At 42.2% G+C, this 26,267-nt stretch overlaps 1 long non-coding RNA gene and 1 other non-coding gene across 3 annotated transcripts; both read left to right on the top strand.

Moving 5' to 3' along the window:
* Window positions 1-10,325: 10,325 nt before the first annotated feature.
* On the top strand, window positions 10,326-13,883 carry LOC121501377. Of its 2 annotated transcripts, none has more exons than XR_005990594.1 (3): window positions 10,326-10,403; window positions 11,578-11,741; window positions 13,574-13,883. It is a non-coding gene; the product is annotated as an uncharacterized LOC121501377 (long non-coding RNA). The 2 variants fall into 2 exon arrangements; XR_005990593.1 differs by lacking the exon at window positions 10,326-10,403 and adding an exon at window positions 10,965-11,114.
* A 6,735-nt stretch (window positions 13,884-20,618) lies between these two features.
* LOC121474711 lies at window positions 20,619-20,725 on the top strand. Its single transcript, XR_005983487.1, has one exon. It is a non-coding gene; the product is annotated as a U6 spliceosomal RNA (small nuclear RNA).
* The last annotated feature ends 5,542 nt before the right edge of the window (window positions 20,726-26,267 follow it).

The raw sequence follows: 26,267 nt of genomic DNA, 5'->3' as shown, positions 1-26,267 counted from the left end.
ATATTATCACAATATTAGAGGCTGTCTTCCCCAAGCTGCATCCCCCATTTCTGTTACTTATTTATTCCACAACCAGAAGTTTCTACCTCTCCATCCCCTCCTTCCTATTGTAGTTTAACATGCATTTCCTTGATAACTTGGAAAAGCAAATGCTTAAAATCATGAGAAAAGAATATCAGAGAATAACTACTCTCTGCCTTGATTCTCTGTAGGGCCAGAACCGGAGCCTGGTTAGGAGAAATATTGCAAATGCAATCTATTAGAAGCACAAAACACAAACGTGGAGACCCTCCCGTATCCTGCCTGTTAGCCTTAGAGATATGACCACAGGGCCACTGATGGAGGTTCACTGATGCTCACAGATATCAGTGTTACTGTTATCATTGTATTTACCTTAAGCCTGAAAGATATAAGAGCAATTGTGCCTTTGCCAGTAATTGTCCTGTGCTTCTTTTTAAGTCCTAGGGTGTTATTACTGGCAGAAAATAAATTTCTTAAAAACACCGTGGATAGTTTCTTAAACAAAAACTGAGGAAACATAGGAAAACAAAACTGAGAAGTGTGATGTCTGATAATGATCGACACAAATGTTTTAAATTTTTTTGTTAACTTTTATTTATTTATGATAGTCACACAGAGAGAGAGAGAGAGAGAGAGAGAGAGAGAGAGGCAGAGGGAGAAGCAGGCTCCATGCACTGGGAGCCCGACGTGGGATTCGATCCCGAGTCTCCAGGATCGCGCCCTGGGCCAAAGGCAGGCGCCAAACCGCTGCACCACCCAGGGATCCCGACACAAACGTTTTAAATGTGAAATTTGAACACCGATAGACTATTTGATGATATTAGGAAATTATCAAGTATTTTTAAAAAAGATTTTATTTATTTATTCATGACACACACACACACACACACACACACACACACAGAGGCAGAGACACAGGCAGAGGGAGATGCAGGCTCCCTGTGGGAGCCTGATGTGGGACTCGATCCCAGGTCTCCAGGATCAGGGCTGAAGGCAGGCGCAGTTTAGACTGCTGAGCTACCCGGGCTGCCCTATCGAGTATTTTTCAATGTGATCATTATACTATGGTTATGTGTGAAGATGGAATCACTGTCTTTTAGAGACAGACTGAAATATTTACGAATGAAATGATAACATTATAAAGGGAGAAAGAGAATGGGATAAGACCAGCGTGGATATTATTGAAGCTGGCTGATGGGGTCCTTGGGAGTTTATTACACTATACTATGTTTCAATAATTATTTTTTAAAAAAATCATTGCTTTTAAAAGGCAGTTTTATCTCCCTAACACCTGGATTGGGTAGAAGCCAATTTACTATAACCTTCAAATGCTAATGTTGGCAACCTTGGCATTTTCTGACAAGGTCTCCAAGCTTTTGTCACAGAGCTCATTGTCCTCATCATCACCCCAGTGTTCACCCCATTGTGCTTATGGAGGGGTCAGAGTTTGGAAAACCAGTCATTAGCCCTTTTCAAGTGGCCAGAGTTATCACTGGACCCAAGGATATCTGGTCTCCTACTGCCCTGAAGTAAAGCACAGTGAGACTGCCACCACCAAACGGGCTATGGGACACTTAACTACCAGAGTAGCCCTTTTCTGCACAATTTTTCTAAAAGATAAACAGGTTTCTTAAAAAGGCACCCCGAGCACAGATGTGCCTGATGTCCCCAGCTTTGTTACATCCGACTGAGAGGCTCTCAGGCCCTTGTCAGCTGGCTTCCTGTGTAGCTGGGCCGCTGTCACCCCCGTTTGGCTCTAATCAGCTCCGTTGTGGGCCTGAACGCTCATGTGGAACAGATCTACTGAAGATTTGGGGATAATGAAACGGAATTACAGCAAAGCACAAAGAAGTAAGTCATTTTCAGTAGAAGAACAGCTCTCTCATGGCCCCTAAGCCCTCAGCACCTGCATCACCTCGAGCAGATTCCCCTGGGGCCAACCAGGCGCAGGTGGGGCCAGGCCTCCCTGGTCCAGGATTCTCTGAGTATTTGGATATTCATCACTGACTCAAGAAGAAACTAAAAATTGTTGGGACTCCTGCGTGGCTCAGTGGTTGAGCGTCTGCCTTGGACTCAGGACGTGACCCTGGGGTCCTGGGATCGAGTTCTGCATTGGACTCCCCACAGGGAGCCTGCTTCTCCCTCTGCCTGGGTCTCTGCCTCTCTCTCTCTCTCTCTGTCTCTCATGAATGAATGAACAAAGTCTTAAAAAAAAAAAAAAGAAAGAAACTAAACATTTCTTTAATAGCAAAGCACTAAACTCCTTTTGCGTGAATCTGACCAGAGGACCCAAATCTGTTGATGCATCCTGAGCAGATGTGCAACTCTGTTAGGCGTTCTGCCTCTGTCCTAAGCTAACAAGCTCAAACCCTTGCTCACCTCCCAGGATAACAAGCATTTAAAATAACTTTTCCCCCCTTTTCCTTACACAATATATCTGCTTGAACCAGAGGAGGCACTATGACCTGCTTTACACATTGATCTAATTAAATAAGATTTTTTTACACCTCTGCACATAGAGAATGCGTAGGTGTGAACAAACACACCCCCCCTCAATATCCCCAGGAACTGAGTTGCTTTTCACTCTCCACTTTGTGTTATAGGATGACTTAAAATTTTGTCAGGAAGAGAAAAGATAAACTTCCTGGGCTGTGACTGAATTTTAGCCTTAGTTATAAAAGGTTAATCTACAGTGAAACTGAAAGTACTAAGTGTATGAAAAAGCCCCCTGCATGTGCTGCTTACCCATAAGCCTGGAACGATGGTGGAAGCGCCACGCAGTTTAAAAGCCACTTTGGAGGGAATCCCTGGGGGGCTCAGCGGGTTAGCGCCCGCCTTCGGCCCAGGGTGTGATCCTGGAGACCCGGGATCGAGTCCCACATCGGGTTCCCTGCATGGAGCCTGCTTCTCCCTCTGCCTGTGTCTCTGCCCCTCTTTCTGTGTCTTTCATAAATAAATAAATAAATGAAATCTATTTAAAAAATAAAAGCCATTTTGGAGGCGACAGGGTGATAATAACTGGCAGCCGACATCTCCCTATTGCATCTGCTTCGCATTTTTAAAACTTTTTTTTATTGGAATTAAATTTGCCAACATAGAGCTTAACACCCAGTGCTCATCTCAAGTGCCCCCCTCAGTGCCTGTCACCCAGTCACCCCCACCCCCCGCCCACCTCCCCTTCCACCACCCCTTTTTCGTTTCCCAGAGTTGGGAGTCTCTCGTGTTCTGTCTCCCTCACTGATATTTTCACTCATTTTCTCTCCTTTCCCCTTTATTCCCTTTCATTATTTTTTTATATTCCCCAAATGAATGAGACCATATAATGTTTGTCCTTCTCTGATTGACTAGCTTCACTCAGCATCATACCCTCCAGGTCCATCCCCGTTGAAGCGAATGGTGGATATTTGTCGTTTCTAATGGCTGAGGAATATTTCTAAATGTTTCCTATCAATGCACTTACCTTACTTCATCCTAAATGCTTTTTACATTTAATCCAAGGAAGAGCTAGGTGATGGGGGTGCTGCTGTGTAGTCCCAGCCACAGTGAGAAACCAGAAGGTCAAGTAGTTCACCCTAAGCAATCTGGCTGCAGAGCCTCTACTCCCTGCCACCGCTCCCCCCCCCCAGGCTACCTCAGCGATGACCAGCAGTTAGAGGGCTCCTCGATGACCTGGATTAGCAATAAGGCTGGTAATCCCTTGGTCCTCCTTCTCTAGGCCGTGAATCCCTTGGTCCTCATTCTCTGAGGCGGTAATCCCTTGGTCCTTATTCTCTGGGGCCATGAATCCCTTGGTCCTCATTCTCTAAGGTGGTAGTCCCTTAGTCCTCATTCTCTAGGGCCGTGGATCCCTTGGTCCTCGTTCTCTAGGGCCGATAGTCCCTTGGTCCTTGTTCTCTAGGGCTATGCAGTCTTTTAAACTGGTCTCTGTACATCTGCTTCTTTCCCTCTCTCTCTGCTGGTTCTCCATGTCTTCAGTTCATGGCCAACCGAGTCCTCCCAACTTGATGTGTCCTTCGCTTAAGAACCAGCAAAAACTGACCAATGGCTTTGAATTCTAGTTCCAAAGTCCCAGGGAAAGGATTTCATTCAGGCTGAGAAGTCAGGGATCCCCGGCGGAGGAAACACAAGGTCACAGGTCAGAAATGTGGTTGCCCAGGTTCACGGAAACTGGTTTTCAGAGAAAAAAAACCACCCCCAAATGCTTGTGCTGTTACACTCCTCTCTGTGTTCACTGTATTGACATTCGTGGCATATACAGGTTTGTGTGGGTTAAGATCATGAGAACGTTTGCAGCTAGCTTAGCCTTCCAGAACAAAATCTATCTGCATCCTTCCATTACCTAACAAATCTAGACTTTGCACAGGCTTAAGATAGAAATCTGCATTCGTTTTCTGTGTCACCACAACAAACGACCGCACACTGGGTGTCTTAAAACAACGGAAATCTATTCTCTCACAGTTCTGTGGCCAAAGGTCCAAAATGAAGGTCTCAGCGGGGTTTGTTCTTTCTGGAGGCTCTGAGGGAGACCCCATGGTAGGCCTCTTTCCCAGCTCTGGCGGCCACCTGCAATTCTTGGCATTCCTTGGCTTGCAGATGTACCCTCCGATCTCTCCCCCAACCTTGCATTCTTCTTCCCTGATTTTCTCTTCTTCTATCTCTTATAATTTTCACTGGACTTAGAGTTCACCCTAATCCAATACTATTTCATCTCAATCTTTCACCCTAATCACATCTGCAAAGACCCTTATTCCAATAAGATTACAGTTTGAGGTTCTGGGTGGTCATGAATCGTGGGTGTACACCATCCGACCCACTACAGCAGCCATCACACCTCTTTGTGATCAAACCCCGAGGAGCCTCACTTGTCCCCTCCAAACTGGTTGTACTTTGACCAAACACTTAATACGTGGCAAGCACTGTTGTACGTACATCACAAATAACAACTCATTGAATAGTTGTTCCAAACCGATATTGTTTGTTTGTTTGTTTGTTTGTTTTTCTTCTGGGTTTTCTCTCCCAGGAGTGAAAGGCTGGCCACCCTGCCCTTCGCAGCTGGTCCAGTGCTTTGTGTATGGTCACCCTGATAAAGTGACATGAGACCCAGCCATAGCTGCCTGACACTGATGGTCCATGTGGTTGCTCACTTAAAAGTTAAATATCACCGCCTGGAGAAAGGTAAATAAGAAATTCAGGAGCCCATCAGATAAGCTTTAAGGTTTCTTAGGAAAACGTCTCCTTGGAAAATAAACAGCAGAACAGCTCTGCGCGCCAGGCGGTGCTCAGGGACGTTCCCTGCACCTCAGGAACAGGATGCTGTCTGGACTATGTGCCCCACCAGGTTTTTTTACATTGCCACTTTTTTCTCCTCTCCTCCCCTCCCCTTGCACCCAGAGAGCTAACACCTAACCGAGGTGCTCAGCGGGACTGAATTCTTTTTAGTCTTTGTATCTTGTTTTGTTTTAAAATACCATGAGGATCTATAACACAGTAAGCTGGGAACCAAATAAGAATCCAACAGATGAAATTTTATCTCCTTTTGGTGGAAAAACCAACATAAAAGTTTACATAAGATTGGAGCTACCGATTTAGTTAGAACTGATGGTTATCAGCCCCAGGGGTTCGGGGCTGTTTTTTTCATGTGTTTATGTCTTCAGAGAGCACAGAGGGAGCTGAAGTCTCTATTCTGCAGGCACTCCATAAAATACGGTGCTCCTCCGTGGTCTGGACGGGTGAACTGCCAACAGGTGACAGAGGTACATTTTGTAGAACAGTGAGTAGGTAAAAATGATTCATGTGATGGAATCAAGTACTTACCCGTGGTAAGAGTATTGCCCACGATGAGGAGGACTGCAAGCTGCAATAAATTATGATGCCCACTGTTCCAAACACAAAGGGATGGAAAACTGCAAAAATCCAGTGCAGGCAAGACTCCTACTGAGAAGCTTCGGGAATGAAGGTTCGGGTCACCGTACCAGGTAAAAGAATCATGACTATAGGTGTTTGCTAACATTTTTTCCGAGTGTATCAAATAATACCAAAGCAGGGGAAGTTGCATTAGAACAGACACATGTGCACCATACTGACAGCATTTTAAATATATCCTCTCTCTTTGGAAAGATCTTTGGTATCATATATTTATGCAGTATTTCCAATTATTTCAGTTGGCTTTAGAAGACACATTTTGGGGATGCCTGGGTGGTTCAGTCAGTTAAGGGTCCCACTCTTGATTTCAGCCCAGGTCAGGGTCTCAGGTGGGCTTGACCTCCATGCTGGGCATGGAGCCTACTTAAGATTCTCTCTCTCCATCTCCCTCTACTTCTTCCTAAAAAAAAAAAAAAAAAAAAGAAAAAGAAAAAGAAAAAAAAGACATGTTTCGTTGGAATTAACCAGCCATTTACTAACGGGGCATGGTTTTTGTTTCAAGTTGTAATTGGTTAGTTGGTGGATAATTTATCTCACTATATCATATAAATAGAGCAATTTGGTTTTGAAAACTATCAGATCTAAGCCTGACAGATTTTTTCCTTTTTTTTTTTTTTTTTTGGAAATGAGAGAAAATGTATGCTTCTGCAAAAGTGAGGATGGGGTAGAGAGAGAGGAAGAGAGAATCTTAAGCAGGCTCCACACCCAGCCCACACAGATCTCAAGGCAGGGCTCAGTCTTATGACCCTGAGATAACAACCCGAGTCAAAATCAAGAGTCTGATGCTTACGGGGATCCCTGGGTGGCGCAGCGGTTTGGCGCCTGCCTTTGGCCCAGGGCGCGATCCTGGAGACCCGGGATCGAATCCCACGTCGGGCTCCCGGTGCATGGAGCCTGCTTCTCCCTCCGCCTGTGTCTCTGCCCCTCTCTCTCTCTCTGTATGACTATCATAAATAAATAATAAAAAAAAATTAAAAAAAAAATAAAATAAAAAAATAAAAATTTATAAAATGATTTCAAGGAAAAAGGTCAAATCTCACTTATCTCTAAAGTACTAACTGAATTAGAAACTCAGCAGAGGGCAGCCTGGCGGGGAGGGGGGGGAGGGGAGGGGCTCAGTGCTTTAGCGCCACCTTCAGCCCAGGACCTGATCCTGGAGACTCGGAATCAAGTCCCACGTCGGGCTTCCTGCATGGAGCCTACTCCCTCCGCCTATGTCTCTGCCTCTCTCTCTCTCTCTGTGTGTCTCTCATGAATAAATAAATAAAATCCAAAAAAAAAAAAAAGAAACCCAGCAGAAATAAAATACAAGATTTCATGATATTATATAATTGTGTGAGGGTTTTCTCCCCCCTAAATTAGCCATGGTGGAAGAAGAAAGAATTTGCTTCCACTTTTTGCCATTAGTTGCCTCCCTACCTTTGATTATATTCAGGCCCTTGACAGCCAACTGTCAATTCTGGCTAGAAAGAGGAAAAAAGAGAGAAGTAGAAATTGGTAGTTCAGAGCTGGCCATTCTAAAATGTGTAGGCCTTTGCCTATTAGCAGCACATTTACTTAAAAGGTGCTCATTGACTTGCTTCCTCCCAGAACTTAAACTCGTTAATGGTGCTGTAGCTTGGGTTGGGGTGAAAGCCTCCATGGAGGGACAGAAAAGGACCACAGGGAATAGAAGTTCCAGTGAGAAGTCCAGCTTTGTGAATGATTTTAGCAAGTCCTGTTACCTTTCTAGGGTTAAGAGTTCTTTCCTATAAAGTGAGGAGGGGATCTGGCTCATCCGTTCTGCACCCCTTTCCTGCTTTGATACACAGCAGATGACCATCTCATGATCCCATCGAGAAAAAAAAAAAATTGGTTTAGCTCCCAGACATATCCACCTGAAAGTTGACTATGTCCACATATGAGAATGGTCTTATTAAGAATGTCTATAGGACAGATATTATTATTGTTAAAAACATAAAACTTTTCATACGTTTGAAAAAAAAACTAAGGAAAATCCAAAACATTTTCAGAGACATACAGCAAAGAGTAAACCGATTTATCTATTTATCTGTTTGTTGTTGGTTTGATTTTAACACGACATGAGGGCCTATAATGTAGCCTACCGAGAGTCAAGCAAGAGGTCAGCACCTGAAATTTATTTCCATAGAGCAGAGTAACCGGCACAGAAGTCCATCCTTATTCAAGGTTTTGCCCTCCCCAGGTTCAGTTACTCAAGATCAACCATGGTCCTGAGGCAGAGGATCCTCCAGAGGAGGGTCAGAAGGTCAACAGTCCCTTAGGGCTATGTCACAATGGCTACATTGTCACTCTCATTTCTCTCCTCACCTCACGTTGCCATTCTATCATCTCACGTCATCACAAGAAGGGTAATCACCATTTCTCTCGCAATGAAAAATAGAAATATTTCTTCCACTTTTCTTTTGAAAAATAAATGTTGATATTAGGTCCTCTACTCCAAGGTGAACTAAACTGAACTAATTTCCTTATGCCTTTGCACATTTAATCTTCTGACGTGACTTCCTAAAAGGGTAATGGTGCAAACAGCGTGTCCTCCTTGAAGCAGTGTTGCCAGGGACAGTGGTTTAAAAAAAAAAAAAAAAAAAAAACTTGTGTGGTGATGAGAATCAGAGATTTGGAGCTGGAGATCTGGTGTTTGGTCCTAATTTGGCAGCTCACTGTGTGCCCTCAGGCAAACCACATGACCTCCGAAGTTTCTGCTTCATTTTACCACAATCACAAGTAATCAGCGGCACCTCTCAGAAGTAGAGTGAAAATTTAAAAAAAGCTAGTGATTTTTTAAAAGAATATTTTATTACCTTACAGAAAGACAGTAATTTTTCATTCTTCATTCTAACAATGCATCCTTGATTTAGTGAATAAAGACGGTTCATTTTTTTTTTTTTATGATAGTCACAGAGAGAGAGAGAAAGAGAGGCAGAGACACAGGCAGAGGGAGAAGCAGGCTCCATGCACCGGGAGCCCGACGTGGGATTCGATTCAATCTCGGGTCTCCAGGATCGCGCCCTGGGCCAAAGGCAGGCGCCAAACCGCTGCGCCACCCAGGGATCCCAAGACGGTTCATTTTTAATCACCATTTATTTTTATGCGAATGGAAGCTATTGTAATACTTGAAAATAGTTCTTAAAGTTGGTTAAACGTTTCCTTCTGAAATTTTGTTTATATTATCCCTTTGCCTAGCAAACTAACACAAAACTAAATGCCTTTTCAACTTTGTTCAATTCACATAGGAGCTAGCAACTTTCTAGTAACTATGTTGTTGTTGGATGATAAATACTATTAAGATGTTGCCTATTAGTTTGCACTTTGAGAGCAGATGCTTATTCTTTATTACAGATAGAACCAACCTGTGTGGGCTGGGTGTGGAGCCTGCTTAAGATTCTCTTCCTCTCTCTCTACCCCATTCTCACTTTTGCAGAAGCATACATTTTCTCTCATTTCCAAAAAAAAAAAAAAAAAAGGAAAAAAATCTGTCAGGCTTAGATCTGATAGTTTTCAAAACCAAATTGCTCTATTTATATGATATAGTGAGATAAATTATCCACCAACTAACCAATTACAACTTGAAACAAAAACCATGCCCCGTTAGTAAATGTCTGGTTAATTCCAACGAAACATGTCTTTTTTTCTTTTTTCTTTTCTTTTCTTTTTCTTTTTCTTTTTTCTTTTTTTCTTTTCTTTTCTTTTTTTTTTTTTTTTTTTTTAGGAAGAAGTAGAGGGAGATGGAGAGAGAGAATCTTAAGTAGGCTCCATGCCCAGCATGGAGGTCAAGCCCACCTGAGACCCTGACCTGGGCTGAAATCAAGAGTGGGACCCTTAACTGACTGAACCACCCAGGCATCCCCAAAATGTGTCTTCTAAAGCCAACTGAAATAATTGGAAATACTGCATAAATATATGATACCAAAGATCTTTCCAAAGAGAGAGGATATATTTAAAATGCTGTCAGTATGGTGCACATGTGTCTGTTCTAATGCAACTTCCCCTGCTTTGGTATTATTTGATACACTCGGAAAAAATGTTAGCAAACACCTATAGTCATGATTCTTTTACCTGGTACAGTGACCCGAACCTTCATTCCCGAAGCTTCTCAGTAGGAGTCTTGCCTGCACTGGATTTTTGCAGTTTTCCATCCCTTTGTGTTTGGAACAGTGGGCATCATAATTTATTGCAGCTTGCAGTCCTCCTCATTGTGGGCAATACTCTTACCACGTGTAAGTACTTGATTCCATCACATGAATCATTTTTACCTACTCACTGCTCTACAAAATGTACCTCTGTCACCTGTTGGCAGTTCACCCGTCCAGACCACGGAGGAGCACCGTATTTTATGGAGTGCCTGCAGAATAGAGACTTCAGCTCCCTCTGTGCTCTCTGAAGACATAAACACATGAAAAAAACAGCCCCGAACCCCTGGGGCTGATAACCATCAGTTCAAAGTAAATCGGTAGCTCCAATCTTATGTAACACCTGAAATTTCTTCCTACTCTCTGGAATCATGGGAAATTGCTCAGAAGTGAAAATTTAATGTTATTTAATGAGAACCTGTTAAGCACTTACTATCTACTTTGAAAGATTCAAGGTAGAAATAAGTCACTGTCTTAGTCCTCAAGGTTCTCATAACCTGATTGCCACAATTTCCTCTGGAGTCTTAAACTCCTCGGTGCCTAATGTAAAAGTCCATTCTTCCCCCTCCCTCCACTTTTTAAAAGCCAATTCGTTTTTAAATACATAAGATGAAAGTAACAGCTAAATAACAGAGATAGGCATTTACTTTCTATACAATTTGTAGCCTCATTTTGGAAATGGGACACTCATACTTTTTTTTTTTTATTTTTTGGGAGAAGGATGCTTGCTCATACTTTGAAAGTCTTCAGTATTGTCTTCATTGTTTGCAGATGCTATAAACATCTTTATTTTTTTTAAGATTTTATTTATTTATTCATGAGAAATACAGAGAGAGAGAGAGAGAGAGAGAGGCAGAGACACAGGCCGAGGGAGAAGCAGGCTCCTTGTAAGGAGCCCGATGTGGAACTCAATCCTGGATCCTGGGATCCAGCCCTGGGCTGAAGGCAGATGCTCAACTGCTGAGCCACCCAGCCATCCCTATAAACATCTTTATAACAAGGAAAGAGAGAACTGTATCACAGGTAAAACAAGGGAAAAAAGTAAAAACCAAACCAAACCAAAACAAAACACCCAACCTACTATTTTTTTAAACACTAGAAAAGTTATAAAAATGTATTTCATTTTAGTTTAATTGAGAGCTAGCAATACCCCATCCTTACAATATTTACTCACAGAAAAATTCTTAGCATATTGGGGAGACATAAGGGAAACTAGCTGAACTTTTCCAAAATTGTGAAGTACATCTGACATTAGCCATTCAGACACACCAAGAGGAGGCTGGTAATGACGACCAGCAAGGTCGGTGTGAACTCCAAGGTGGCCGTGGCGTTAAGGCGGTGCACTACTACTGCCAGCCACATGTAACAAGAACCCTAAAAGAGTCATCGCTTTTGACCTAGTGATCCCACTACTAGAGCTTTCTTTTATAAAAAAAAAAAATACATACCGTTGTAATACATACCTTTGGGGGTATTTCCATACCAGCAAAGCCCTGGCAACGTCCAGTTGTACAATCAGCCACGACAAACGACAGGAGGGGATCTGAGCGCCCTCTACCCACAAGACACACGACTGGAGAAAAGAGTGCCCGACTGACAAGTCAACGCCCGTCTGTGACTGATAAAGCTCGGCAGGGATGTGAGTGACAGGTAAGTCCCCTCTCATTTGCAGCGGGGACGAAGGGAGGACTCACTTATGAAGCTCATCACTTTGGGTTTTCCGGCCCGCCTGCGCCCGCCTCGACGCCCAGGCTATGGTCCCTCGGGGTTGGGGTCTGAAGGGCGGCCCCGCCCCCCACCTGCACCTGTGCCTGTGCCTACACTTGCACCGGCGCCTGCACCTGTGCCTGCACCTGCGCCTGCCCTGCACCCGTACCTGCACCCGCACCTGCACCCGCACCTGCGCCTGCACCCATGCCTGCACCCGCGCCTGTATCCGCACTCGCGTCTACAACCGCACCTGCGCCTGCACCTGCACCCGCACCCGCACCTGCACCTGCGCCTGCACCTGCGCTACGCCCCCCCCGCCCCCGTCTCCGCCCCCAGGACCCCCGGGCGGCCCAGGTGCTGCACGAGCCCCTCCCTACAGATGGTCCGGGAGCGAGCAGAGGGGTGAGTCTAGAGGGCGTGGGGGTGAGCCCTGGCGCTGGCCAAGGGGTCGGGTCAACTCTGTGCGGAGAACCCCAAGAAAGTATGAGGACTCAGTCATCAGGAGCTTGCTCCTGGGAGCTGGAGACGGTCACGCCCCGTGGCACGTGCCAACGGGCCCAGAAATTTCCGAGGGAATTCTAAACACGACCAACCGGCCCCCCTCCTCAGTCTTAAGCCTGTAGCTGAAACCACGGGTACAGGTTGAATGTTGTGAAACGTTAAAAAAAAAAAAAAAGGCAAGCAATTGGGTAAACAATGCACGAGTATATGGAACTTTCTGGGGTCCCCCCCCCCCCCCCCCGGGAAAGGCAAGGGACACCCTGCCAGTGCCTGCGGGGCTCCTGGAGAGCGCGTCCTTTCACTGATCACTTTTTGCTAGTCTTCAGGTAACCAAATCCTTATTCTGTTTATGACTTAATAAGGCCCATAAACGAATTACCTAAGGTAACATATTTGTGTGTTGCCTTTCACTGCTTCTACTTCACATTAATTTTTAGTTGTAAGATGGTTAAATTGATTCTTACTTTTTTTTTTTTTTTACTACTTGGTTTTCAGTGCATGTATGTGATACACCGGAAACTAATATAACATGTGTCAAATATACTTTAATTGAAAAAAAAGGGGGGGGGAACCCACTACTAACTCAAGAAAAGCAAAATTCAAATTCATTGATGCCAGTAAATTACCTCCTTATTTCCCAGCTTGCATAAGGTTTGTTTTCTCTCCCCATTGGTCCTAGCAATTCAAATCCAACAAGCCTGTTGTCTATTTTGGGGCTCAGAGCTTTGGTAAGAAGGGAATAATATCATATACATTGGCTTTACTCTCAAGGATAAATGTGGAATAATGGTAAACATATAGTCAGGGAAGTGGGCGGGGGGTTGGGGTGACTGGGTGACGGGCACTGAGGGGGGTACTTGGCGGGATGAGCACTAGGTGTTATGTGCTATATGTTGGCAAATTGAACTCCAATTAAAAAAAAAAACATAGACTTTGGATTTAGACTTGGATTTGAATCCATGTATTAACTATTCTGAGGATTACCTGGCCCTGTGAAATAGGGCAAATAGTACTTACTTTCAGGGTAACAAGGAAAGAGAGCAACCAGCATGATGAATCTAAAAGCACTTAGCACAGCAGCTGGAATGTTGGTGAGGCCCACTGACTGGTGTAATTATTATAATTATTGATCCAATTATATTAGCATAGACCCACATACACATAAGCCTTGTTTCTCAGGCCACACCAACCCTGAGAAAACCAATTAAGGGTGTGAATTACTCCTAAGGACGTATTATTTCAATGCCAACCTCCCCCACCTGTTTTTCTAGGACCTTCCCTGCAACACCACTCAGGCTGTATGACAGTCTAGAAAGGAGGGGAGCCCTACGACCTCTGCCTTCCGCACACATATGCACCCAGGCACATCCATGGAGCTATTCTCCATCTACGGAGTCTCCACGAAGAATCCTCCTCCACCACGGACGACCTGCCCCAACAAAGTGCCATCCTCATCCCAAGCGCATGTTTCTGCTTTTCCCAAACCATAGCTTGTGAGATATTCTAAAGGCTCGTCTTGTTCCTTGCAGGGAACACCCAGGCACTCCAGTCTGTGACTATAAAATAAAGTTAAACTTGTACTGCTTTGGCTGGGGCCCCACCCATCTATTTTCTGGAAATTTCCATAGAAATTTCCCAAACATTTTCGAGATGTTTCAAAGTGCTGCCCAAGGCATTTAGGCTATAAATCCCTTGTGTTCCTCTGATAGTTGTCCTAGAATGCATGCAGTCCAGGAACTGAATGTTCTAAAAAGGTCAGAGCCCTAAGAGTTGAAAGAGTAGGGTGCCCTGGACGTGAGGGAAGCGGGTGGCAGAAAAGAGTCTGTAGGTGGGAGGGCTGCCCAGTTCTCACATGGGGTTCACATGCCTCACAGTTTTCACTGCATGATCAAGCCACAGTGAGATTCCTAACCGTGGTGTTTGGCATGGAATACATTGTTCGTCTTGGGCAGAGAACGTTTGAGATCCAGGTCAGAGGCCCCTCTCAAGTTTCCAATAGGCCCTGGGATTCCTCATGTAGAATCCTGAGGTAGCAAAGGGGACCCTTCTACCCACTCCACGAGTAAAATTAGATTTTCTGTCAGATAAAAATTGGATTTTCTTCCAACCTTAGTAGATGTATGGGAGAACAGATTGATCCAATTTAGAAAAAAATGTTTAAAAGTCAATTTATTTATTTATTTATTTATTTATTTATTTATTTATTTTTTGCACTTTGAGTGGCTGAAGTAAATCATGGTTACTTTCCTATTTCAGCTACATTTAACTGGCAGGGCTCCAGCAAGTACCCTAGGTTCGTTACCATGAGGTTCCGCTAACTTCTCTGTGACCTTGAAGTGTTACATTCTCCAGGAATGATCTGGAAAGCAAAGATAGACTCCTATATATGACGGATTATCCTTTTTTTTTTTTTTAATTGTTAATGGTTCCAGTGTTTGGATTGTCTTTCTTTGGAATTTACGTGATTAGATTCAATTATCTGGTTTACTTAAATGAAATGTCTTCTGACAAGGCAATTTGTGAATTCTGAAGAAAACTGCAAGAGGCCACATAAATATAGTGCAAAAAACAAAAACTTTAGAGACAGAAAAGCAAGCTGTGAGACCTTGCACACTTTGCTTACTTCCTCTCAGTCTCAGGATTTTCACCTACAGTATAAAGATATTAAATATATTCTCCACGAGCTTATGATGGAGAAATAAATGAATACATACTTAAAAGTGCAAGGTCTTCAATAAACTCTCATTTATCCTCTATCGTAACCACAGTTGGCTGCTTTATGATCTCCTTTATGTACATAAGTGTGTTGATATATGACATACAGGAGTGTGCATCCTAAGCTTGGAGCTTGATGAATTACCACGACAGGAACACACACTTAAACAATCGCCATGAGATTAAGAACCTCACCAGGGTCGGGGAAGCCCCTCCTGTCCAATCCCAGGGGTTACGCATTACCTCCTCCGGTAATGGAGCCACTATCCCACCTTTGACACCATCATCATGTAGTGTAGTTCTTTTGTTTGTCTTGGATTTCATTGTGATAAGGACACACCATGAGTTACAGCCTCTTAAATTTTAAGTGGCTCTTGTTGGCTACAGACGCAGCGCTGCAGCAGACCTCTAGAGCTCATTCCTCTTGCTTAACTGACACTTTCTTGCCTGTTGATTAACCCATCACGTAGCTTGGCCTGATCATAAACATCATAGATATCGAATGGTAGAGGATATCAGTATTCTTTCGCTCACAGTAATGAAATTCATTCGTGTTTTGCAATAAATAGGAGTTTGTTCATGGTCATCGCTAAAGGGTTTTTCCATTGCTTGAATATACCATGTTATGTGTGTCCATTCTTATGCTGAGGAGCGTTTGTGTTGTCTCCAGGTTGGGGTCATTGTGAATAATGTGATGATTTGTACTCACGTGTATGCATTTCTGTTCGGAGTGTGTCTAACAGCCACTTGCTGGGCCACAGGGTAAGCCCGTGAACAGCTTCTGAACATCCTGCCACACAATTTCCCAAAGAGGCTGTGCCAGTTTTCTGTAGCTCATGAGCAGTAGGAGAGTTCTTGTCGTTCTACATCTCTGCACTTGGTATCCACAGTTTCTTCTTTTTTTAATTTAGCCATTCCGAGTGGGATAGATCTCCACGTTAACACCTTCCTTGACAGCTATGGACGTTGAACACCTTTTCCCACATTGGCTGCTCATGTGCCTAAAGCCTTTTGTGACATGCTTGTTTAAAAGTTCCTTGAGCAGTTTTGTACTGGGTTGTCTGTCTTACCATTAATTTTCTTTTTTTTTATAATAAATTTATTTTTTATTGGAGTTCAATTTGCCAACATACAGAATAACACCCAGTGCTCATCCCGTCAAGTGCCCCCCTCAGTGCCCGTCACCCATTCACCCCCACCCCCCGCCCTCCTCCCATTCTCCCAGACTCCTAACTCCCAGAGTTAGGAGTCTCTATGTTCTGTCTCCCTTTCTGATATTTCCCACACATTTCTTCTCCCTTCCCTTATATTCCCTTTCACTATTATTTATATTCCCCAAATGAATGAGAACATACACTGTTTGTCCTTCTCCGATTGACTTACTTCACTCAGCATAATACCCTCCAGTTCCATCCACGTTGAAGCAAATGGTGGGTATTTGTCATTTCTAATGGCTGAGGAATATTCCATTATATACATAGACCACAGCTTCTTTATCCATTCATCTTTCGATGGACACCGAGGCTCCTTCCACAGTTTGGCTATTGTGGACATTGCTGCTAGAAACATCGGGGTGCAGGTGTCCCCGTGTTTCATCACATCTGAATCTTTGGGGTAAATCCCCAACAGTGCAATTGCTGGATCGTAGGGCAGGTCTATTTTTAACTCTTTGAGGAACCTCCACCCAGTTTTCCAGAGTGGCTGTACCAGGTCACATTCCCACCAACAGTGTAAGAGAGTCCCCCTTTCTCCCCATCCTCTCCAACATTTGTGGTTTCCTGCCTTGTTAATTTTCCCCATTCTCACTGGTGTGAGGTGGGATCTCATTGTGGTTTTGATTTGTATTTCCCCGATGGCAAGTGATGCAGAGCATTTTCTCATGTGCATGTTGGCCATGTCCATGTCTTCCTCTGTGAGATTTCTGTTCATGTCTTTTGCCCATTTCATGATTGGATTGTCTGTTTCTTTGGTGTTGAATTTAATAAGTTCTTTATAGATTTTGGAAACTAGCCCTTTATCTGATACGTCATTTGCAAATCTCTTCTCCCATTCTGTAGGTTGTCTTTTAGTTTTGTTGACTGTATCCTTTGCTGTGCAAAAGCTTCTTATCTTGATGAAGTCCCAATAGTTCATTTTTGCTTTTGTTTCTTCTGCATTTGTGGATGTATCTTGCAAGAAGTTACTGTGGCTGAGTTCAAAAAGGGTGTTGCCTGTGTTCTCCTCTAGGATGTTGATGGAATCTTGTCTCACATTTAGATCTTTCATCCATTTTGAGTTTATCTTTGTGTATGGTGCAAGAGAGTGGTCTAGTTTCATTCTTCTGCATGTGGATGTCCAATTTTCCCAGCACCACTTATTGAAGAGACTGTCTTTCTTCCAATGGATAGTCTTACCATTAATTTTCTTTAGGAGTTCCTTACATACAGTCTTTCTTTACTCTGTGGCTTTTTATTGGCTGTATTGATGATATTTTCGGATGAAAACAAGTTTTAAAGTCCAATGCAGCCCAGTGTGGCAGTCTCTTCCTTTCTAGTTAATGCTTTCGTCATGCTGAAGAAATCATTGCCTACACCAACCTGATGAAGATAGTCTCCTATGCATTCTTTTGGAAGTCTCACTATTATTTTTTTTAAGTCTCCTATTTGGTCTAAAGCTACCTGGAACTGATTTCTTTTAATATGGTCTTAAAAAGGGATTAAGATTCACCTTTTTTCTACATATAGATGTCCAATTGAGTCAGCACCATTTATTTGTAAAAAATATTCTTTCCTCATTTCTTTCAGAGCCACTTTTCTCATTAAACCATTTGCTATGTATGTGTGAAGCTGTTTGGATTCCCTGATTCTGTTCCGGTTGTCAACTGTCTATTCTTAGCTATGGCAATATTATAGTAAGTATCAGTATTGACTATTATAAGTGTTCCAAGTTTTTTCCTTTTCTTCAAGATGATCTTAGCAAAAAAAAAAAAAAAAAAAAATGATCTTAGCCATCCCTGGCCCTTGCATTGCCATATGCATTTTAGAGTCAGCCTGCCAATTTTTTCACAAAACCTGCTTGGACTTTCATTGGAATTGTGTTAAATCTGTAGGTCAGTTTAGGAAGCATTTTGCATATTTAGTATGTTGAGTCTTCCAAACCATGAATATGGTGTTTCTTCCATTTATTTATATCTTCTTTATTATCAATAATATTTTATAGTTTTACAGAGAGAGATTACATCTTTCATTATTTTTAAAATATTTTATTTATTTTTGAGAGAGAGAGAGAGAGTACATGAGCAGAGGCGAGGGGCAGAGGCAGATTCCTTGCTAAGTGGGGACTCCAATGAGGGCCTCAATCCCAGGGTCCTGGGATCATGAGCTGAGCTAAAGACAGATTCTTACCCAACTAAGCCACCCAGACACCCCTCATTCATTACTTTGAACCAGATTTTGAACTTTGGGAAATTTTGACTTCTTAAGTTTTTATTTGTTCTTCATATTAAGAAATATAGATTTGGTCTATATTACCCAATGCAATCTACACAATCTACACGATGCAATTCCTATCAAAATACTAACAGCATTTTTCCCAAAGCTGGAACAAACAATCTTAAAATTTGTATGGAATCCAAAAGGCCCTGAGTAGACGAAGCAACCCTGAAAAAGCAAAGCAAAGCTGGGGGCATCACAATTCCAGACTGCAATTTATATTCCAAAGCTGTAGTGAGCAAGATGGTATGGCACTGGCACAAAAACACATAGATCAATGGAACAGAATAGAAAAATACAGAAATGAACCTACAACTATATGTCCAGTTAATCTTCGACAAAGCAGGGAAGAACATCTGATGGAAAGACAGTCTCTTCAACAAATAGTGTTGGGGAAACTGGACAGTCACATGCAGAAGAATGAAACTGGACCACTTTCTGACACCACACACACACACACACACACACACGTTCAAAATGGATGAAAGACCTACATGTGAGACAGGAATCCATCAAAAGCCTGTAGGAGGACACGGGCAGCACCCTCTTTGATCTCAGCCACAGCAACTTCTTACTAGACACATCTCTGGAAGCAAGGGAAACGAAAGCAAAAATAAACTGTTGTTGGGACTTCATCAAAATAAAAAGCTTCTGCACAGCAAAGGAAATGACCAAGCGAACTAGCAGGTGATCTACAGAATGGGAAGAGGTATTCGCAAATGACATATCTGATAATGTGAGAGGATTTGTGTTCCCTTGTGCCTATGGTTCTTGCTCATGCCTCCTCAAGGTCTGAAGAGGCAGGCTGGACGAAGAGTGTGGGCTGCAAAGCAAAGTTTATTGGGTGAAAGCACAAAGCTCTTGGGGAGGGGGGTGAGTGGATTGCCTCTGGAATTTCTAAGTTTAGGGGGTTCTGTGAGGTCTTTTAAAGAACTCTCTTAAGCAATCAGAGTGTGCTGAATGGTGCTAATCAGGCCTCTGGTCAGGTGTCTGTCTACCTATTAGGCTAAGGGCCATGTGCTGATGGTCTTTTTTTGCTGATATCCAGGGCTTAGGTCTTAGCTGCCCCTTGCCCATGATATTAACAAACGCTTTTGTGGTTTATTGTCTTATTCTAGGATGTTTTGCGGAAGTCATTTCTGCAAAGGTGGCAAAGTAGAATGTCAGTGAGGTCCTATCTCAGCTGCAAAACAGGATGTCAGTGCTGTTTTACTTTAACTGCCCTGACTCCATAATTTCTTGTTGGGGACCCCGGGCCTGACTTATATAACCATCCGACTAACTCCTAACAATAAAGGCTTAGTATCCAAAATCCATAAAGAACTTCTAAAACGTGGGGCACTTGGGTGGCTGAGTCTGTTAAGTGTCTGACTCTTGATTTTGGCTCAGGTCGTGATGTCAGGGTTGTGAGATCCAACCCCAAGTTGGGCTCTATGTCAGGCTCTGCAGTGGGCGTGGAGCCTGCTTAAGATCCCCTCTCTCTGTTCCTCTGCCCCTCCCCTGCCTAAAAACAAACAAACAACGACTTGTAAAACCCAGCACCCAAAATACAAATAATCCAGTTTAAAAATAGAGGAAAGACGTGAATAGACGTTTTTCCAAAGAAAACACACAGATGGCTAAGAGACATGAGAAAAGATGCTCCACATCACTCATCACCAGGGAAATACAAGTCAAAACTATAATGAGATATTACCTCACACCAGTCGGAATGGCTAAAATTAGCAAGACAGGAAACAATAGGTGTTGGTGAGGATGCAGAGAAAGGGGAGGCCTCCTGCACACTGTTGGTGGGAATGCAAACCTGTGCTGCCACTCTGGAAAAGAGTGCGGACTTTTTCCTCACAAAGTTGAAAACAGAGCTACCCTATGATCCAGCATTTACTTGACTACCTATTTACCCAATGGATACAGAAATACTGATTAGAAGGGACACGGGATCCCTGGGTGGCCCAGCGCCTGCCTTTGGTCCAGGGCCTGATCCTGGAGACCCGGGATCGAGTCCCACGTCGGGCTCCCTGCATGGAGCCTGCTTCTCCCTCTGCCTGTGTCTCTGTCTGTCTGTCTGTCTGTCTGTCTCTCTCTCTCTCTCTCTCATGAATAAGTAAATAAAATATTAAAATAAAAAAGGGTGCTCGCTTCGGCAGCACATATACTAAAGTTGGAACGATACAGAGAAGATTAGCATGGCCGCTGCGCAAGGATGACACGCAAATTCGTGAAGCGTTCCATATTTTTAGAAATTTTAAGGGGGACTCTTAAAATTCCCCTTTAAGAAGAAGTTCAGTGGAACAATCCACAAAAACAAGGACTGAATAGATATGTTGACACTAAACTCATATTTATCAATAGTAACTCTGAATGTGAACGGGCTTAATGACCCCATCAAAAGGCACAGGGTTTCAGACTGGATAAAAAATCAGGACCCATCTATTTGCTGTCTACAAGAGACTCATTTTAGACAGAAGGACACCTACAACCTGAAAATAAAAGGTTGGAGAACCATTTACCATTCAAATGGTCCTCAAAAGAAAGCAGGGGTTGCCATCCTTATATCAGATAAATTAAAATTTACCCCGAAGACTATAGTGAGAGATGAAGAGGGACACTATCTCATACTCAAAGGATCTATCCAACAAGAGGACTTAACAATCCTCAATATATATGCCCCAAATGTGGGAGCTGCCAAATATTTAAACCAATTAATAACCAAACTGAAGAAATACTTTGATAATAATACACTTATACTTGGTGACTTCAATCTAGCTCTCTCTATACTAGATAGGTCTTCTAAGCACAACATCTCCAAAGAAACGAGAGCTTTAAATGATACACTGGACCAGATGGATTTCACAGATATCTACAGAACTTTACATCCAAACTCAACTGAATACACATTCTTCTCAAGTGCACATGGAACTTTCTCCAGAATAGACCACATACTGGGTCACAAATCGGGTCTGAACCGATACCAAAAGATCGGGATAGTCCCCTGTATATTCTCCGACCATAATGCCTTGAAATTAGAACTCAATCACAACAAGAAGTATGGAAGGACCACAAACACGTGGAGGTTAAGAACCATCCTGCTAAAAGATGAAAGGGTCAACCAGGAAATTAAGGAAGAATTAAAAAGATTCATGGAAACTAATGAGAATGAAGATACAACCGTTCAAAATCTTTGGGATGCAGCAAAAGCAGTCCTGAGGGGGAAATACATCGCAATACAAGCATCCATTCAAAAACTGGAAAGATCTCAAATTCAAAAGCTCACCTTACACAAAAAGGAACTAGAGAAAAAGCAACAAATAGACCCCACCCCCAGCAGAAGAAGACAGTTAATTAAAATTCGAGCAGAACTCAATGATATCGAGACCAAAGAACTGTGGAACAGATCAACAGAACCAGGAGTTGGTTCTTTGAAAGAATTAATAAGATAGATAAACCATTAGCCAACCTTATTAAAAAGAAGAGAGAGAAGACTCAAATTAATAAAATCATGAATGAGAAAGGAGAGATCACTACCAACACCAAGGAAATACAAACGATTTTAAAAACATATTATGAACAGCTGTACGCCAATAAATTAGGAAATCTAGAAGAAATGGACGCATTCCTGGAAAGCCACAAACTACCAAAACTGGAGCAGGAAGAAATAGAAAACCTGAACAGGCCAATAACCAGGGAGGAAATTGAAGCAGTCATCAAAAACCTCCCAAGACACAAGAGTTCAGGGCCAGATGGCTTCCCAGGGGAATTCTATCAAACGTTTAAAGAAGAAATCATACCTATTCTACTAAAGCTGTTTGGAAAGATAGAAAGAGATGGAGTACTTCCAAATTCATTCTATGAGGCCAGCATCACCTTAATTCCAAAACCAGACAAAGACCCCACCAAAAAGGAGAATTACAGACCAATATCCCTGATGAACATGGATGCAAAAATTCTCAACAAGGTACTAGCCAATAGGATCCAACAACACATTAAGAAAATTATTCACCATGACCAAGTAGGATTTATCCCCGGGACACAAGGCTGGTTCAACACTCGTAAAACCATCAATGTGATTCATCATATCAGCAAGAGAAAAACCAAGAACCATATGATACTCTCATTAGATGCAGAGAAAGCATTTGACAGAATACAGCATCCATTCCTGATCAAAACCCTTCAGAGTGTTGGGATAGAGGGAACTTTCCTCGACATCTTAAAAACCATTTACGAAAAGCCCACAGCAAATATCATTCTCAATGGGGAAGCACTGGGAGCCTTTCCCCTAAGATCAGGAACAAGACAGGGATGTCCACTCTCACCACTGTTGTTCAACATAGTTCTGGAAGTCCTCGCCTCAGCAATCAGACAACAACAAGACATTAAAGGCATTCAAATTGGCAAAGAAGAAGTCAAACTCTCCCTCTTCGTCGATGACATGATAGTCTACATAGAAAACCCAAAAGCCTCCACCCCAAGATTGCTAGAACTCATACAGCAATTTGGTAGCGTGGCAGGATACAAAATCAATGCCCAGAAATCAATGGCATTTCTATACACTAACAATGAGACTGAAGAAAGAGAAATTAAGGAGTCAATCCCATTTACAATTGCACCCAAAAGCATAAGATACCTAGGAATAAACCTAACCAAAGAGGTAAAAGATCTATACCCTAAAAACTATAGAACACTTCTGAAAGAAATTGAGGAAGACACAAAGAGATGGAAAAATATTCCATGCTCATGGATTGGCAGAATTAATATTGTGAAAATGTCAATGTTACCCAGGGCAATTTACACGTTTAATGCAATCCCTATCAAAATACCATGGACTTTCTTCAGAGAGTTAGAACGAATTATTTTAAGATTTGTGTGGAATCAGAAAAGACCCCGAATAGCCAGGGGAATTTTAAAAAAGAAAACCATAGCTGGGGGCATCACAATGCCAGATTTCAGGCTGTACTACAAAGCTGTGGTCATCAAGACAGTGTGGTACTGGCACAAAAACAGACACATAGATCAATGGAACAGAATAGAGAACCCAGAAGTGGACCCTGAAATGTACGGTCATCTAATATTCGATAAAGGAGGAAAGACTATCCATTGGAAGAAAGACAGTCTCTTCAATAAATGGTGCTGGGAAAATTGGACATCCACATGCAGAAGAATGAAACTGGACCACTCTCTTTCACCATACACAAAGATAAACTCAAAATGGATCAGAGATCTAAATGTGAGACAAGAGTCCATCAAAATCCTAGAGGAGAACACAGGCAACACCCTTTTTGAACTCGGCCACAGTAACTTCTTGCAAGATACATCCACGAAGGCAAAATAAACAAAAGCAAAAATGAACTATTGGGACTTCATCAAGATAAGAAGCTTTTGCACAGCAAAGGATACAGTCAACCAAACTAAAAGACAACCTACAGATGGGAGAAGATATTTGCAAATGACATATCAGATAAAGGGCTAGTTTCCAAGATCTATAAAGAACTTATTAAACTCAACACCAAAGAAACAAACAATCCAATCATGAAATGGGCAAAAGACATGAAGAGAAATCTCACAGAGGAAGACATGGACATGGCCAACACGCACATGAGAAAATGCTCCGCATCACTTGCCATCAGGGAAATACAAATCAAAACCACAATGAGATACCACCTCACACCAGTGAGAATGGGGAAAATTAACAAGGCAGGAAACCACAAATGTTGGAGAGGATGCGGAGAAAAGGGAACCCTCTTACACTGTTGGTGGGAATGTGAACTGGTGCAGCCACTCTGGAAAACTGTGTGGAGGTTCCTCAAAGAGTTAAAAATAGACCTGCCCTATGACCCAGCAATTGCACTGTTGGGGATTTACCCCAAAGATTCAGATGCAATGAAACGTGGGGACACCTGCACCCCGATGTTTCTATCAGCAATGGCCACAATAGCCAAACTGTGGAAGGAGCCTCGGTGTCCATCGAAAGATGAATGGATAAAGAAGATGTGGTTTATGTATACAATGGAATATTACTCAGCAATTAGAAACGACAAATACCCACCATTTGCTTCAACGTGGATGGAACTGGAGGGTATTTGCTGAGTGAAATAAGTCAATCGGAGAAGGACAAACAGTGTATGTTCTCATTCATTTGGGGAATATAAATAATAGTGAAAGGGAATATAAAGGAAGGGAAAAGAAATGTGTGGGAAATATCAGAAAGGGAGACAGAACATAAAGACTCCTAACTCGGGGAAACGAACTAGGGGTGGTGGAAGGGGAGGAGGGTGGGTGTTGGAGGGGAATGGGTGACGGGCACTGAGGGGGGCACTTGACGGGATGAGCACTGGGTGTTTTTCTGTATGTTGGTAAATTGAACACCAATAAAAATTAATTTAAAAAATAATAATAAAATAAAATAAAAAAGGGACACATGTAGCAGTAGTAAGGTTAAAAGGTCCTTATGCCCACAGGATTTCTATTATGATGGGCAGAAAGACAAAACAAACAGGGAAACGTGTACATCTTAGAAAGTAATAACTATTCTGTGAAACTTTGAAATGAATGGCTTGATGTTTATAGAGCCATTATAGAGCCTACGATCGCCAAATCATGGAAAGGGCCCAAATGTCCAACAACTGGCGAATAAGTAAAGAAGATATGGTATAAATATAAAATGGAATATTATTCAGCCATCAAAAAGAATGAAACCTTGCCATTTGTGACAACATGGATGGGCCTAGAATTTAATTTTTTTGCAGAAAGGATTTTAATCATAGATCCAAAGATCTAATTTCTTAAATAGATATAGGATTATCTGTATTCTCTAATTCTTCTTGTATGCATTGCAATCAGTTTTGATTTTCTAGAAATTCATCTCTTTTATTCAAATTTTCAAATTTTAAATAAATAAAAAATTTTTTAAAAAAAGGGGATCCCTGGGTAGCGCAGCGGTTCGGCGCCTGCCTTTGGCCCAGGGCGCGATCCTGGAGACCCGGGATCGAATCCCACGTCGGGCTCCCGGTGCATGGAGCCTGCTTCTCCCTCTGCCTGTGTCTCTGCCTCTCTCTCTCTCTCTCTGTGACTATCATAAATAAAAAAAAAAATTAAAAAAAACAAACAAATTTTCAAATTTATTGGCATAAAGTTGTTTAAAATATCCTCTTACAATGTTTCTAATATTCATAGAACCTGTAGTGACATCTTTCTTTTCATTGCTGATGTTATCAATGACCTCTTTCTTTTCTCTAGATCAACCTTATCAGGACTTTATCAGTATTATTAATTCCCTTCAAAGAACCAACCTTTGAGTTAATTGATCCCCTCAACAATAAATGTGCTTTATATTTCATAAATTTCTCCTTTTATCTTTGCTATTTTTTTCTTTCCAGTTTCGGCAGACTTAATTTGCAGTTCTTTTTTATAACCCTTTGAGATCGCAAATTTAGTTATTTGGATATTTAAGTAATTATAGACATTTTTAATATTTGCACTTCAGGCTATAAATTTCCTCCTGAGCATTACTTTTGTCCAGTTAACAAGTTTCGGTATCCTGTATATTCACTATCAATTCAGTTTAAATATTTGCTAATTTTCACTGTGATTTTTCTTAACACACTCCTCATTTAGTACTACTATGCTTCTAAATTTCCAAACATTTGGAAATTTTCTACTTCATTTATGTATTTTAAGTCTCTTTTTTCTTTTTCTTTTTTTAAAGATTTTATTTATTTATTCATGAGAGACACAGAGAGAGAGAGAGAGACATGCAGAGGAAGAAGTAGGCTCCATGCGGGGA

Source organism: Vulpes lagopus, chromosome 1 (genome assembly GCF_018345385.1).
Source record: "Vulpes lagopus strain Blue_001 chromosome 1, ASM1834538v1, whole genome shotgun sequence".
NCBI lineage: Eukaryota > Metazoa > Chordata > Mammalia > Carnivora > Canidae > Vulpes > Vulpes lagopus.
Note: the sequence above shows the minus strand (reverse complement) of the source record. Positions and strands in the feature narration are given on the sequence as shown.